This window comes from Epinephelus moara, chromosome 8, assembly GCF_006386435.1.
Source record: "Epinephelus moara isolate mb chromosome 8, YSFRI_EMoa_1.0, whole genome shotgun sequence".
Lineage (NCBI taxonomy): Eukaryota > Metazoa > Chordata > Actinopteri > Perciformes > Serranidae > Epinephelus > Epinephelus moara.
In genome coordinates, this window is record NC_065513.1 from 40,315,838 (window position 1) to 40,333,377 (window position 17,540).

At 40.8% G+C, this 17,540-nt stretch overlaps 1 long non-coding RNA gene across 1 annotated transcript in view; it reads right to left on the reverse strand.

Moving 5' to 3' along the window:
* Positions 1 to 17,540, reverse strand: part of LOC126394435 (uncharacterized) — a 310,194-nt gene that overhangs the window by 291,462 nt on the left and 1,192 nt on the right. The gene's annotated exons all lie outside the window — the stretch shown is intronic.

Sequence of the window (17,540 nt, forward strand, 5' to 3'; positions counted from 1 at the left end):
TTTTCAAAACTTGATGATTTTACCTTTCTGTACATTTTGTATACAAATTCATTAAATAATTTTGCTTGTAAATGTCTATTTGCATCACGTTTATTACGGAAAACACATTATTTGATCAATTTACATTGTGCCCCTAAAGTTCTTTGTGCGCTCCTTACTTTTTTAACTTAGGAGCTCATGTGCTCCTTGGGAAAAAAGTTAGCGTCAAGCCCTGGATTTCCTTCTTGCCTTGAAGATCCAATTTTGCAAAATCGTTCAGTTCTGAGATTTCCGCAGCCGCAGCCATGATTACATTGATGTTGACATACGTCAGGTACACTGAGCTCTGACGTAGTGACGCCCAAATCTAACTGCGCACACTTCTAGAGCGGAATCTCACTCATATGTACCAATCGTGACAAAGAACATTTCTGGTATATTATGTAAAAAGACACAGAAGAGTTTTGCTTTGTGACATTAGTGTAGAATACAGGATCGAAGTGCACATACGCATCATGCTTTTTTGGCCTGCATTCACAGTGAGAGGGATTATTTTCGTGCTCAACGATCCGCAACTGCTACATTTCTCATTGTATTGTCTAAACCAGGGGTCAGCAGCCGTTACTACCGGAAGAGCTTTTTTGTCTGGAGCTACAAAATATATTTGAGCCTTATAATAAAGGTAACACAGCCTTATTTCGTCCAAATTAGCTTATCAACATTACTAATAGATCTAATCATTATTATGTTTTACCACTAGGTGGCTACTCTGCCGTAAGGTATTGATGAACATTTGGTACTTTGCAGCGAAACTAAACAAAGCTGTCTACGCACTATTAAATTTAATATTTTCCTCCAAGACTTTTCCTTTCTGGATTTAGAATCCACAGCTAGCTTCACTAAGGAGATTCAAGACAAGACACCGCTCTTGATGTTCGGCAAAATGTAGAGAAAAGGCGCCAGACCTTAGACATTGCTATGACTCACATTTTTGTTGATGAGATGTTGTTGTAGGTTTATAGGTTACACATTTTTACAATTGAATAATGTAAGAGTCACTTTAGGCCTACAACAATGATGTATGAAAATTAAAATGTTCAGAAATAACCGTGATTTATTTCCATGTAGCCTAAGTTTTGGTCAAAGCCAGAGGGAGCCATTGGAGAGCTCCAGAGCCAAAGGTTCTCTGGTTTAAACTATTAAATTAATACACAAATGAAAGATAGAGCTCACAAGAATAAACATTAATATTACATATTAAAGTTTATGTCATGAAATATCATTAGTTTAGAAAATGTGATCTATAAGGGAGACCCTGACCGCACATCACTCATCAATAACAGGAATAAGTTACACAAGAATGTACCTTTTTATTTCTGTGGCTGTAGTTCTCTTCGTGACTCATCAACCCATTGCCAAAAAAAAGTTGGCATTGTACATCTCTGCAAACCACGGACACATCACATTTGTATGTTTTAACAATGCTGTGGTTAATGTGTGGTTGGATTGGGCTCAAAAATCACTTAGTTATGGTTTGGAGAAGATCATGTTTTTGCTTAAAATACCCTTTTTTGCGGGTGGGGTACAGTCCCGGCAGGAAAAGCAGTCAGCTCATGTACTACGTCACTTTAGAGACATTAATGTGATATCTATTGAATGTACATATTTAACGCATTAGAACGTACAATGGCGGCATTTTCTTGTGGAGACTGGGCCGGATTCATTTGTAAAACTCAGGAGCTGTGGGTGCTAATCACAAGAGAGCTGAATCAACAGTCTGTAAAATCAGTTGTGTTTGCTTTCCATAATTCCTATTTGTTTATAGTCTCATCTCCTCGCCTCTGAATGCTGGGACAAACACTGTTAATTACATGCTTGGTTCGGAGAGCTCGCCTTGTTTCTTTTAATCCAGTTGTTTCTCTGTGTGTAGACTCTAAGAACACCCCGAGATCTGGCTGCTCCACGTCTCTTTGTTCACTGTCGGGTCATCGTCTGACTTGCAAAGGGAAGCACTTATTTCTGCTCCGTCGGCTCTTTCTGTATTTAAAACTTTAATTAGCGTGCACGTGCCGCCCACGTTCAGGTCCACATTAGACGCAGATGATAACCATTACTCTGGGCAAAGGCACCTGTCCCGCCGCAGTAAATCTGGATTTTTTATTAGCGTCATTATTTTCCCACCCTGCCGTCAGTTTGCTCTGGCTACAGTGCCCACAGCTCAGCAGGTTTGTTCCTGGTCGCCGCTTCTCACCAACAGATTTATTTGTTTTACCTTGTTGGATCGGTTGTGTCCGACAGACTTGGCTGAGACTGGCTGGTGATATGTGGCTTTGTACTGTCGTAGAGGTCTAGTCACAACAAAGACAGGTCATCCAGTGTTTCTATCACAAATCATAGACTGATGTGTTAACATTTATTACGTATATTTAATCAACTGAGCTACAGCAAAAGGCCGGGCTCAGGACAGAGGTGATGAGTTTGAATTTCTCCACAAACCCACTCACCTAGAACCTCTTTGACCTTTAAACTACTTTCTTTTTTAACAGTTTAACCTCAAGTTCCTTTAAGTAAGAACATTTGCATGCATGTCAGATATGATCCTGGTCATAAAATACTAAATACCTCCTTTATTTATTGGCTAAAATGGTCAAATTTAGAGACGTTCAGTCCAAAACAAATTTCAAAATATGTCTTGAAATCCCAACATGTGTCCTCTGTTAAAAAAAATCCACATTTCCAGAAGCAGTACAGAGGACATAACCACAGTGTGCACAGCTCTGCCCAGCTGTCTGACTGCAGCATAGTGGGTGTTTCAAGAGAAAACAACAAAGTTAATACTGTTGCACCCCTGAGGAAGGCATTCACCCCCCCTGTTGCTTAGCAGGGCCGCTCTGTGGCCAGCAACAAGTTAGAAGCAGAGCGAGATGACGTTTCAGGTGGCTGGATGGAGTTTTCTTAAAGGGATAGTTCAGATCTTTTGACATGGGATTGTATGAGGCACTTAATCCATAGTCAGTTCATTACCTAAAGTAAATTAAGGTCAGCACGGCCCCAGTTTGAAGAAGCAGACAGGAGTACTGCATGGAAGCTAAGCAGTGTACTGCAGTGATGCAGACAGTCCTTTCTGACAGGCAAGCTGTTAGCAGCTTCATTTCTCTATATATGCTCTCCACAAAGTCTGCTGGTCTACTGCTGTGTTGATCAGTTAGTTCAGGGGTAGGCAACCTGTGGCACCAAATCCTCTCTCCAGTGGCTCCCTGTGGCTTTGGCAAAAAATCATACAGAAATGAATAGCAGCTACTTTTTAACATTTTTATTTTCATTTTTCGTTGTTGTAGGCCTTGAGCGATTCTGACATTCTCCACTGCACAAATGTGTAGCCTATTCACAGAATGAAATAAATGTTTTTACATTTCATCAAATAAATGTGTGTCATACAGCCTGTCACTTTCCTTTAAATTTTGCTGAAGCTCAATAGCAGTGGCTTGTCTCCGATAGCCCCAGCTGAGCTAGCTTTGGATTCCAGATAAAAAATAAAAGATAATTCTTGGTGGACAATAGAGAAACAGTGCATGAACATATTTGGATGCTTTTACCGCCAACCCTGCAAAGGTGAAGTGCCAAACAATCATATATAGCCCACTGCAGAGCCGCCACCTTGTGGTTAAACAAATGAATGACTGCTCGTTTAGACCTATTAGTAATGCACTGTAAAAATGGTTCCTTTGATAGAAAGTCGTAAATGCTGTCTGACGCAAAGATAAAGCAGTGAAAATATTCTACATTTAGCTGCTGCCCCCGTCCACAGCAGTACATTTCTTGTGTTCTGTCGGTATTCCTACATCCTTCTCCAAACTAGGGGTGTGCAAACCAAGCCCCCAGGAGGAGCGCCACGCTTTGAAGCCAATTCAACATAGTGGCCACAAGTGGAATTACAATGTCCGGGTCCATCATGAGATGCCATGGGGACCTTAAGTTCCTTTGATCCCATTAAACTTACCCTGTGAGACACCTGTAAATCAGTGGATATTCACGTTAGCGGAGTTCTAAATTGGAAGTAGCAGTGTGGTCGACTGATGTCTCTACTACTCTATCGACCCCACGATGCGAAAAATCTAGATACTTTTATACCGCAGAGATCAAGCTTCTTTTTAGTTTCATGCGCCACTGAGCAACTTTCATCAGAATGAACGAGACCCCACCTTCAACGCTGTATCCAGTTCTCTTAATACTTCCATAGTGCCGACCAACATCTTCTGTATGTTTTACACTGACTCTGGATAATTTCCTCATGCAGCCCCACTTTAAAAGATCCAACTATCCCTTCAATAATGTGGTTATACAATACTGACTTCATTCACACCTGCTGAGATCCAGTGACAGTGTGAGCCAGTCTGCCTCCAGGTGCTTTGGAAAGCAAGAGAAGTGTTTTTGGGGTGGACATCTGTCAATCGAGGCCTTGGACAACACAAGTGATGGGTGTCCAAGGCTATGATAGTCACCCACGGTGGATGCAACTCCACCTAGCCTTGTTGCTGCTGATTACATAAACTTCACACTGTCTGATAAAGTTCACAGTCATCCCTGTCAGAGCTGATCTAGTTTGTGTGATTTAAAGGCACTTGGACTTGTGCTGTGTTTTCCCACTCAACCAGAAAGCTTCATCACTTCTGTGGCCTAATGGGGATTTCCCATGATGTAAGCAGGAACCTCAGAAAGTCCCTCAGATACCTGATGTGTTGTATGACAGACCCTGAGTCCATGATTGAGAGCTATTAATTGATTCAGAGGCTGTTTGGAGACAAAAAAAACAAGCATGCTCAGTCAGCTTACCTTTAACGATGTGATTTTCCTTCTTGATTAAATAAAAATGAGCAGGATTTGCTCAGTGTGTGAGAGACTGAAAGTGTTGCTGATTAACACCAATGATTCATGATATCTTACCATGTTGTGGTGCATTTTTGAAAGTAACACAACCTTTTCTCTTTCCTCTCTTCAGCCAACAATATTTGGGGCATTAACCAGTGAACGACCACGGTTTGACAGCCGGCTTGTGAGTCACCTCAATATGAACCTTTTTTTTTTAATATATATATATTAATGATTACACTGGCAAACAAGGACATTTGAGTTTTTAGGGTGTAAGGGTGAGGTTGGGTTTTAATTGAAAAACGGGAAGTAATGTGAATTTTAATTAACCTAAAATTCCTGAGGATAAAAATTCCCAAAAGCAGCAACAGATGTCTGTGTTACAGTGTGTGTGTGTTTGTGTTTGTGTGTTTGAGAGCTGAGTCTACCCTCTAAATATGGTGGCTGAGTTTTCCTTTCTCATATTAATACATATTCAAAATAATGCCCACCATTCAAGCGTTTCCCTGCCTGACAGATGGCAAAAATCTTGTCTCTTTGTTGATGTTTTTGATGCAACACAAAGACTTCCTCGGTCTCTGTGTTGTTGTGTAATGCAAATGTTGATGGCAGACGCCACAGAAAGCCAATTAACCAGCAACAAAGGAAATTATTAAGCTGCCCGGTTGTTTGCCTGGCCAGATCTATCGGAGGAGGGGAGTCTGTGGTGAGTCTGTGCCAACTGGCACATGACTTATTTAATTACTTAGCCCTGCGGCACCGAATGAATCCAGCAGATTTATGGATTCGTCCATTTCCCATTTATCAGAAAACAATAAAAGTGTCCCTTTGTGTCTCCAAAGCACCGCTGGGCCCCGTGGCCATTAAGCAGGATGCTCAGTGTATAGTCCTCTGTCTTTCCTCAGGCTGGTCTAAGTAATGGACTGCAGCAGGTGGGTGGGCGGGCCGGCGCTGATTCACAGGTACAACATGTATTGAAGAGCCTGATCATGAAAGACTTGTTTAAACCCTTTGAGAGTGTGAAGAGCCAAACGTGGTCCGGAGCCAGACTGGATTATTGATGTTTGGTGGCATTTGTTGGAATGTGTCCACGTTTTTCAGCTGCTCTGAGGAAAGAAGTCTGGCGCTTCAAGCTTTGGATCGTTAATGTGAGGAGAAGAGTGAACCTGAAAACCTCCGTTGATACAAGTGCAACAGATAAAGACTCCTTATTCTCAGGATAAACCAATAAGTCAGACCGATAACTGTATATCTGTAAGCTGTCGACTCTAGTGTTGTCTGCATTGTGTTGATATGAACTCACTGAGGTGAGGATAATAAACAGTTTATGTATCAAACCTGCCTCGCTGTTGCCCTGCAGCTGTCGGCGTGAGAGAAAATCCCCCTGCGGTGAATAAGGGTGGTTCAGAATAGCAATATGCAGTACAACTTAAATTATTTGGTTGTTTTTTTTTGTAAATAAGCTTCATTGTTAGTCTGTTATTAGGTATAATGTTGCTTTTGAAATGACAAAGATCACAGTTTGTTCATTGTTAAATGCAGAACATGAGGCACAATAAGGAGCGCGGCATTCTTCCAGCTGAGATATTTTGGTTGTGTGTGGTTGCTATGATACAGAATATCCTTGGATGTAAAAATGTCTGCACATGGTAGAGCACCTAGTTGCTCTGGCCCTTTCTCTGAATGAAGGGAAGTAGGGATGCACCGATTATTCGGTAACCGAATATATTCGGCCGAATATTGCAAAAAAACACACATTAGGTATTCGGTGGAGTAAGTGACTCACTAATCTGGAGGGGGTTCATCTGCAAAAATTAATGAAAAACTAAACAACGGCATTCGGTATTCGGCCACAAATTTTCATTTCGGTGTATCCCTAAAGGGAAGGCTGAGGCATGTGGGGAGAGAGGACAACTCACCAGTCTAGGTGAGTTAAGTCTTACTTTCTCCCTGGAGGCAGCTGTGGTTCAGACGTAGAGATGGTTGTCGGTTCTATCCCGCATGTCGAGGTATCCTTGGGCAAGAAACTGAACCTCAGCTTGCGCCTGATAGCTGTTCCACTGTTGTGTGAGCGTGAGTGATTGGTTACTGAGTAGCAGATGGCACCTTGTACAGTAGCCTCGGCCACCTGTGTGTGAATGGGTGAATGTGACTCGTAGTGTAAAAGCTCCTTTTTTTTTTTTTTTTTTTAATTGACATACTGTTTAATAAACTAAAACAAAGTAAAACAGATTTTCCAGAATGTCAGATATTACAAGACAATCAATAAGTAACGACAGTTAATAGAAAATAGTTTGACACAAAAATAGAAGCAAAATTCAACAATCAAATTATTATAATAAATATAAGACATATAATAATCTGAATTTGAGTACTTGATATTCATACCTTTTTTTTTTATAATTTAAATTTTTATAGCATTTAAATACAAAGGAAAACACATACATTGAGAAAGAAAAAAATACACTGAGAGGGAAAAAGTAAATAAATAAATAAATAAAACATAAAAAAGATATGTAAATAAAAATAATAATAATAATAATAATAAAATAATAAAAAATAAAATAAAATTATTATGATGATGAAGGTGTGTGCATGTGTGTGTTTGTGTGTGTGTGCGTGTGTGTGTATGCGTGCGTGCGAGTACATGTGGTGTGTGTGAATGCATCATGTACACAACATCTGTCCCACACCAAGCTATCAGAGCACTTTGTCACCTTGTCAATATACCCCAAATATTCTCTATTCCACCTCTCCAAGCTGCCATTAGCCACGAGTGTAAGCCTCTCCATTTCAAATACTTGTTTTGTTGTTTCATACCACAAATGTAATTCTGTTTTTTGGGTTGTTTCCATATCCTGGTCAGCTGCTTCAGTGCAGTTAGGCGCAACATATTAAAGACCTTTCGCTCTTTTAATTTTGTCTTATGGTGCATGTTAATACCCAGCCAATTTTCGAATGTCAGGGATTCCTTAATGTCAAGAATATCTTTAATGGCTTTCTCTACTTCTTCCCAGAAAGACTTTATTACCGGACATGTAAAGAAAATATGTGTATGATTTGCTTTGCTTTCCCCACATCCTCTCCAGCAGCCAGATCCTGCTACAGTAGAGATCCTTCCAGTGATATGTGGAGTAATGAAAAATCTCAGACTTATTTTCCATGCAAACTCTCTCCAATGTTTTGACTGTGTGCTTTCAAAATTTTCCTTCAAAGAATCTCTCCAGGCTTCCTCTGAGATGTTTATGGATAACTCTTTTTCCCATCCTATTTCGGTTTTCTACCAAATATTGTAATAATTCATTTCCATTTTTTTCTTCTTCTGAATTTTTCTTAATTATGTAAAAGCTCCTTGAGTGGTCGGAAGACTAGAAAAGGACTATACAAGTGCAGTCCATTTATTTCTGATGTGCTGGTTGGTCTTTGTGGTATTTGTCCTGCCCCTCCTCCACTGTGATTGGATGACTGGATAAAAAAAGATGATGAAAAGCAGCCGCAGTGTTTTACGGATTTGTTTGTCCACATACTGATTAAAGAACACTTGACAGCAACAGAAAACATGAATAATGTGTATTTAGCTGTTGTCTCGTGAATCAAATCAGTCCTGTTTCATGCAGAAATACATCCTGCAACTGCACCTTCAAAGGATGGTTTTGTATGTGTTTGCTTGTTCCATTTTAAGTACAGTATGCATCATTTAATAGTTTGAGGTGTAAAAGGATAATGCAATTTGTGTTTCTCAACTGATCTATAATAAAAATACAGCCCTTTTTTTGCTGTGTTTAGAGACATTACTCATATTAACAACTTTAGCCAGTTGTTATCTTGTGTTTGATTTTCTTGGCCGATTGGTTTTTTAGTAGTTCCACTCCTGTGTTTTGAGAATGCTGTCCCTCAAATTGTGCATTTAAGAAGCTGCTTAAGAAGCTGCTAAATACTGTTTCAGGGGCTTTTCTAACATGCAGGGAAAAAAGCATGAATTTTGAGAACCAAATCCATTTTACATTTGCTTTTAAAACTGCGACAAATACCTTTAAAAAATGATCCTGGGTGTCAGTTTGCCCTTGACTAAAACCCAAATTTGAATCCTAATAAAATAATACCTTGTGGAGACGACAGTACTCTGAGTCCTGACAATGTTGCTACAGCATGCGAGCAGATTTTTGTCTCTGAACAGGAGACATAAAGTTGTCTATTTAAATAAAGAAAAAGCCATTTTATTTTGTGCTCAATGATTTGAAGCCTTTTTTTTGTAAAGTAGTAAAAGCACATCCAGATAGACTCAAATCTATTAAGTGAAATGGCTTAAAAAGAGACTAAAAAATCCGTCACTCATCACCCCACTTTGCATATGTGCGCCCACCGGGGGGTCACAGATCAGACTTTTTAGGGTTCATGGGCTAAATCTATTGAGAACCACCACATTGGATAATGCCAGGCTTTCTTTGTAGCTGCTTTAAGTCTTGCAGATAATCCACTCAGGGTTCATTTCCCTTTTCCTGAAGAGCCGTGAGGTTAGGTGAGGTTTTCTCTTCCTCTCTGACAGAAGTCTCCTCGGGATTTTTGCATTGGCCTCGAAAGTGTGAAGGCACAGGTGGAACGGGGGCAGGCGCTGGCCGGGGATTATGCTAACGTTATGCATACCAAACAATAGCACTCTCGGTGGGACAGGCAGCCAGAGAAGACAGCCGCCATGATATCACCACAGACGGCTTAACTCTCATGCATCGGGGGGCTTTGTGGGATTAATCTAATAATAAAGCCAGAATTGTGCCTAAATCCTAATTGATTTTTTTCACCCTTATGGACATTGTACTCATCATAGTATAGAGGATAAATCCAGCGTGCAGCTGCATTTGACTCTGATCATGAACCTCTGTCAGTGAACTGGGAGCTTTAACTGGGATGAACACTATCATTTCCCACATTTTGTTAAACACAACAGCAAAACAAAGCCTTTATTTTACAAGATTTCCTCAAAGGTTTTTCTGCACGTTAAGCTCAGACTCAAGATGCAAGTAAATCGCAACAACATCTAATAAGGAGCCTGATATGAATAAGTCCTCACTGCAACTGTAATTAATTTGATGACTGCTGTAATATAATGACAGATCATTTACTGCAGTCGTTTGTCGACAGTCGTGTAGCTCGTTTGGGTTTAATTAAAGATGAATAAACAGATGACTAAAACAGCACCAAATGGCTTATAATGGATGGGGAGCCTTTGACCGTTAATAAGGATGGGTTTCCCATGACAACGAAGGCAGGATGCCGACTGAGGAAGCAAATACTGTGAATTTTAATGAAGATGGGGTTTTAGTAGCGGATTGAATGTCTCCCGTTAAACCTGATCAGCCCTGTCTCCTTGAAATTACGTTTATATACAACTAATTTAAAACAGCAAATACATTTTGAGGAAAAAGTAATTCGAATTATGAGGAAATGTTAATTAATGTACCTGACAAATTGCAAAAATATGGATACCAAATGTATCCACAAAATGTTCACTGAAAACGTCTTTGCATTCAAAACAGTTGCCAGTAGTCCACCCAGAAGTGATGGTGCAAGGTCATGGTGATTTGGTCTATTTCCCAAAACTCTGAAATGCTGTCCGATAATCGTCAGTTGACTTATGAGCTGACCCTCATACAACAGGTAGAATTCAGTAGTACCCTCAAGGGCACTTCGAGAGATGCCTGAGAGACACAGCAATGTCTGCTCCAGGGTATTAAACTTGAGACCTTTCAATTACAGGATGGTCTGTCTGACTGTGAGGCCGCCCCGCTGCCCAAATATGTCAACATGTTCTCACTCGTTGTTCATTTTAGCATTTGGTCTTTTCACCCTTTGCTAATGTCCCAGACCGAGAGCATCCATTACATAACTCCAAACCATTCTGAGAAAGGTATGATAAGTACGTGGCACATGAACGATGTGTGTTTAACTCTAAAATCTAGGGTGGTTGCATAAGCCCAAGGGCACTGGTTATGTAAACGTGTTTCTCAAAGAAATCAGAAGCCAGAGTGTGTTCCTTCAGAGGCCTGATCTTCCTCCAACATCAGCAACCCACTGCTGGGAACGTGGATGTGGGCCAAAACCAAAAGAGTGCTACATTTTTTTCCTTCTTGTCCATTTGTGTGCATGTTACATAGTTGGCAGCCAAGAACGCTTCCCCGGTGTATTAAAGTACAATAACTGTTAGCTTAAGTGATGCAGCGGAGGTACTGGACCTCACACTGTATCGGCCAGGAAGTCATGGTTACAAATAAAAACACAGTCTGTGTTTCCATACGCCCAAAGAAACCAGTAACTGGGTTATGTTGATTCCAAAGGTCTTGACCTCAGCAAGATGGGTGTTATTGAACTGGACCCAGTCGGACTGAAAACTCACAGTCTCTTCATCGAGGTAGAATAATTAATGAATACCCTACTACTCTTAATTGGTTTTAACAGACTGCACCAACGTGCGAAACAAATTCAAATGCATGTTGTACTGTTTAAGTCCATTGCCAGCAAAAAATGTTGGCTTTATATGATTCGGCAAAACGGCCCCCAAACATAGGTGTTTTTTAAGCAACCCGTGACTGTTTTCTCCAGCACCAATGTGCCACGATAAGTGGTTGTTTTTAGCCAGACATTGCTGCTTGTGTGCCACCAGAACCTGGTAATTTAGGACAAAACATCATCTTTTCCTAATCATAATTTGTGCCAAAATGTAACCACATGTTAACCACGGTGTTGTACAATGCTAACATTTTTTTGGTGATTGGGTCGATTGTTTCAGGTTCTGATGGATTTTTCCAACAATTCCAGGAAGCTATCTGTGTCCATTAATTTCTGTGTCTCTTAATTATCTTATCCTCCTGAGACCCTGTGTCCTCATATGAGGACATCACATTTTGGGTTTACTTGACCTTATACTTCATTCTACTTAACTTAGACCTGTTGTCCTCGTTCATGGACACTTTTTGTGCCATCTAGTGGTAGTAAGAGTACAATACACTAATCCATGTAAAAACAAGATGGCAGTCATCTCTGCCAAGTCAGTCTGCAGCCGATCCCGACACAAAAGTGGACAAGGTACAAAACCTGATCACATTTTATGGGTGAAGTTAGTTAATTTATGATCAGTAATGTTTGTAGTTTGATATGGCAACAAATTTGACCAATTTTAGCAACAGTAACAAGCTAAGCCGCTGTTAATGAGGAAGTACTCATTTGAAGACATTAGGACTTTATTATCATCGACAATATTACGTTTTTTTTTTATACTTATTGGATCCGACTGATCCCAAATAGCTAAGAGAAATAAAAAATGCATACCAAACAAAAGTTTGGGTTTCAGGAGATTGTCTCTTTTTCTGACATCTGGCTTTTGTCTTTAGTGGGAATGGTTACAGTTGGCATTCATTCTCACAACAAATGACTCTGCAGCAGTCACAGGTTTTTATCAGCTCCATCTCCAATCGGCAGTAATGGAAACCTGAAACCTGACACCTGGGTGGGCACAAGAATTTCTGCCTCTCTACCAGCACGACCATCAGTAACCGTAAGCAGCGCTTGAGTATAGTTCAGACTAGTTGTCACTGAGTTTGAAAGAGAGACTGAATAAGTAACAGATAAAGACGAAGTAACCAACATAACTTTTTTGCGGACTTTCATGCTGCTGCCTACTGTCTACTCTGTTTTCCATCGCAGTCCTGACACACATTGTTGTGCTGCTATCTTTGTAAGGACCCTCACTGACATAATGCATTCCCAAGCCCCTTCGCCTAACCTTAACCATCAAAAATAAATGCCTAACCCTAACCCTAACCGTTGCCTAATTCTAACCTGAACCCTAAAACCAAGTCTTAACCCTCAAACAGGCCTTTGAAAAAGTGAGGGCCGGCCAAAATGTCCTCACTTTGCAAAAATGTCCTCACTCTGTTGCTAAAATACATCTTTTGGTCCTCACTATGTAGCATGCACAAGAACATGCACACACACAAAAAAAAAAGAGAGCCCATTACTGTTCTTTTACCTCTCTGATGAGCTGTCAAACCCGATGCATACAGCACAGACAAAGACAGCTATCCATACATACATGAGAGCGTGAATTTTTTTGACATCCCACTGACAGTTTAGCCCAGTTGGATATGTAATCCTGTTAGAGCCCACATGTGATAAGTGCCATTTGGAGGAGAGATTATTCCAAAGCACCATACAGTACCATGAGTACTGACATGGGTGGTCCCACTGGGAATTAAACTCCTGACCCAGGCTGTGTTGGGGACAGGGCTCCACATGGCCCTGTTGAATTTATTATATTAACGGCAGATGTTCATAAATACAGTGTGATGTCATCTGGTTTGCTTGGAATCCCCAGAGTTGTTCCACAGTGTAGTGATGTCCACTCATCAGGTCATTAATTATTAAAGAGAATGGTGGTACCTATAGTGGTGTTTCCTGCAGACACACCAGCTGAGCAACCGATAATGAGACAATCTAAACCAAACAAGAACTTATCCGAAGATCAAAAATGTATTAATCTTTCAATGTACAGTACTGCAAAAGTCCATTAAAAAAGATTACTTCATTTTTTTTCTCTTCTTTTTCATTCATTACTTCGTCTCGTGTCTTTATCTTCTTATGACCTCTGTTGTTTTAAACGTTCATTGCTTCCTTCTTTCTTTCACTACATCCACCCATTAAATCTTAGGGTGCTTTCAGACCTAGAGTTGTCTTGCTTTGGTCTGAATCAGGGACTTATTTCGTACAAAGCTGTATAATTGCCTAGAGTTGGTTCGTGTTCTCACAGCAGCATTTACAAGCGGACCAGATTAAATGCCTTGCACAAAAAAGCTGCTCTTGATTGGTCAGAATCTCCATGTGGGAAAAATCCAGGAAGTAAAGCAAACGTTGAAGAAGAGTACACTTGCAAGATAAATGTGACACTTTCTAATGTCACAATGGAGGGACAACTACGCAGGTTGATTTTAGCGCTGCTCATCGTGGACTATATTGCTGTCATTGTTCATTTTAGTCAAACCATACAGTTTGAAAACGAGGCGCGGCTCCAACTAGAAAACAATGTTTTGATGCACGTTCTCGACTCAAATGAACACGCCAGAGTTCATTTGCAACCAGACTGAGACCACCTCTTCAGGAAGGTCTCGATCAGACGTTGCGCTAGACTTTTTCGGCGCCGGTCATTTTGACCGACAGGGTCATAAAAATCCGGTCATAATCTATTTTTACCGGTCATTTTAATGACATAAAGATATTCAGAGACATTTAGTTTTCATTTGTTCGTTTTTAATAAATCCAACAAGCAAGTTATAAAGTGTGCATTAATAAGGACATGAACGAAAAGATGAACAGACATCCACACGCCCGTGCCATTAAGCTTCGCCCTGGACACATCGGACGGCACTAACGCGTCCGGTGTGTCCAGGGCGTTATGTAGTTATGCCTGTAGGCTCGGTGACACAAAATTAAAATTGTAATGAAGTGATTATGGTAGTGAAAAATGTGTTCGGTTATGCACTGTTGTGTTATTTTAAATTATAAACATGGTATTTTCTCCTCACGTTCCTCACTCAGTGCGTGCTGTTATTTTATTTTGAAAATTGGCCGGATTCTCTCGTCTTTTCTGTGTCCGACTTCCTGTTTGGTACGATCCGCTCTATCCAGCTTGACAGAAGCGCTCGCGGCTCGTGTGAAAAATAGACCAGAGGCCGAACTGAAGCGCTGCCTTCGCGGGCGCTCCGCTCTGCTCAGCGGCCTGTGTGGACAGTCAGATAGGTTAACATGGGCGCTGACTGAAAACTGCCTCCGCTGCTGGGCGCCGTGCCTTGGTTCCACGTCCGGTGTGTCCAGGGCGTTATGTCAACAACGCTACATGAAGTAGATAAATGACCTTTTCTCTGCAGTGTGAAAACGGCAGCCACTTAAACCACTGACTGTGCACTCCGCCGCCAAGTGGGCAGGGGTGGTAATTGCAACCGGTCAAAATGACAGACGGCCTTCAGATTTTCCGGTCATTGTTGTAAAAAAACGGTCAATGACCGAGAATATCCGGTTAACGCGACCCCTGGTCTCGATCCAGTTGTTTTGATGCACACCCGAGTGCAATAGCTGTGTTCACACCTGGCCAAACAAACCGCACTTAAAAATCACCAATAAAAGCTTCTAAACACAACCAGACATGTTCCAGCAGGAATATGATACAAGGTCACGGGGATTACTTTTACACATGTTTACCTCATTATTTAAAACTCTGACCACGTTGAATATGAAGATCTGGCTTTGTGACATTATATATATATATAACAGAAAATAGGACAAAGCATAATAGGTTCCTTTAACACAGGGGACCACTGTTCATTTCCTGTTTCCAACCAAGAGTTGTTCCAACCAGTGTTGACGTTCCCCAACATTAACCAAATAGTTATTATTGTGACCATGATGACGAAGGTCCTGTAACCCAAACCACAGTGTTTCCATAAATCTAACCTACTTGTTTTTGTGCCTAAATGTAATCAAAGCGCAACCAAAGCGGAAAAGGACAAGGGACAGACACACAAAACTTATTCATTTGTCAACAGTGCTTGGCAATGGTTTTAGGTGGCAGAGACAAATGATATCATCCCGCTGATGAAGGGCCACCAATCCATATGTCATTCTAGGAGTCAGTTACAAATAACATGTCACGTTAGGCTGTAGAGATGAACCTTGTCCTGGAGGGGGCACCAAAACAGCCCAGTATGATCATCACCAATCATGATCATACATATTGCATTAACTCTCCCAGTTAAGACAACACGCTTTGAGCTGTGCTGCTGCTGGTTCAGTGAACACAGCGCAGCTTGTGTTTTTATAACAGTTATTAATATAGCCAGCTCAGCAAAGTTATTTTCTGTTATCTCCTTTGCTTTCGAAGGACAGGAGTTATATATATATATATATATATATATATATATATATATATATATATATATATTGAAATGACTGATGTCATAGTTCTTTGGAGAGCAGTCTGTGTCCTTCACATCTTGCTGATGACTTTAATATAATGTGTTTGTGCTTAAATCAAAATGTTATGTTCACAAAATTGTCTTCAAGTCCCACTTCAGCCTTTTTGAAACCTTTTGACTTTGTGTCTTGTTTGTGTGTTCTGACAATCTGCCATCAATTAAATTAAGACCAACCACAGATCGGTTGCAAACCTCCTCCTCCTCCTCCTCCTCCTCCTCCTCCTCCTGCTGCCTCTAAGCCTTATGTGTGTGTGTGTGTGTGTGTGTGTGATCTCTGCTAACCTTCTGTTGGCATCAGACTGGACAGTGTCACACACACATGCCTTCAGATGTTATGTAACCTTGTCATAGCAGGCTGCTCGTCTCTTCACACGGACACACACACACACGTTGATGAACCCTGAGCCACGGGGATGAAATTAGCTGGCTGGGTAGCAGTGGGAATATCTGGTGTGTGTGTTTGGATGTGTTTATGTCGGACACTTGGCTATTTGCGAGCAGAGGGCTGCCGGTCTTGTGATTATTAGTCATTGGCCTCGAGCTCGGCCTGTACTTTTTTAATGTGTGTTCATACTGTGCTCATTTAATACCTGGTATTCAATGACATGCTCTGTAATCCTCCACATGCCTGTGCTTTGAACATACTTTCATAGACACAACCTCACACACATACATGGACACACACACACACGCAGTGTTCTCTGCTTTAAGTGCTGACTGTTCCCTCTATAAAGGGGATGATGTCAAAACAGTGTCTTCCTGTCTTGAAGCGTCAGTGTTTCAGGCTGAATGTGATGATGTCTTATTCAAAAGAGAGCTTCATTACCACAGATGATGACACTAATTAGCTATCGGATAATGAGGAAATGTCAAAATGTGTGCCAAAATGTGACAGTGTAACATCATTTCTGAGCCGAGAACCACCAAGACAAACATCTCTAAAATCCATTTGTGCTGTTAGTACCTCAAATTAGTCTGTATTTATTCACAGCTGCATGTCTCAGGTTTTCAGCAATTAAAAAACAGCACACCAAAGAACCTTGCTTCTAAAATGCAACGTAATATTACCCATAATTCTTTATGTTGTGCAAGTTTGTGTGTTTCACATCTAAAATGGGGAAAAAAGGCAGATTTTAAATTGTACTCCCACAAACATTTGCCACAAACCTGCTGATATGTAGAGTGATCTTCCTCTTTGAGAATTTGCCTCATGATTGACGACTTGGTTTCTTTGATGAAAGGCTCAAAGGTGGATGTTTTGGCCTTGACACCTCTACATCCTTCCTGTTAACTTCCTGGTCCGAAAACAAAGACAAGGTTGCCCTTTGACTGGTGACCTTTAGAGTCTTATCTTTGACCAAACATCTGTAGATGGCAAACTGTGATACCGATGAAGCCGTACACAAACATGTTGTTGAAATAGGTTGGTTGCTCAATGTATTTAGGCATGTAGACAAGTTCAAATCGGACATCAGAATGGAGAAGAAAGGTGTTTTAAGTGACTTTGAACGTGGCATGGTTGTTGGTGCCAGACGGGCTGGTCTGAGTATTTACTGGGATTTTCAGCACAACCATCTCTAGGGTTTACAGAGGATGGTCCCAAAAAGAGAAAATATCCAGTGAGCCAAAATGTCTTGTTGATGCCAGAGGTCAGAGGAGAATGGCCAGACTGGT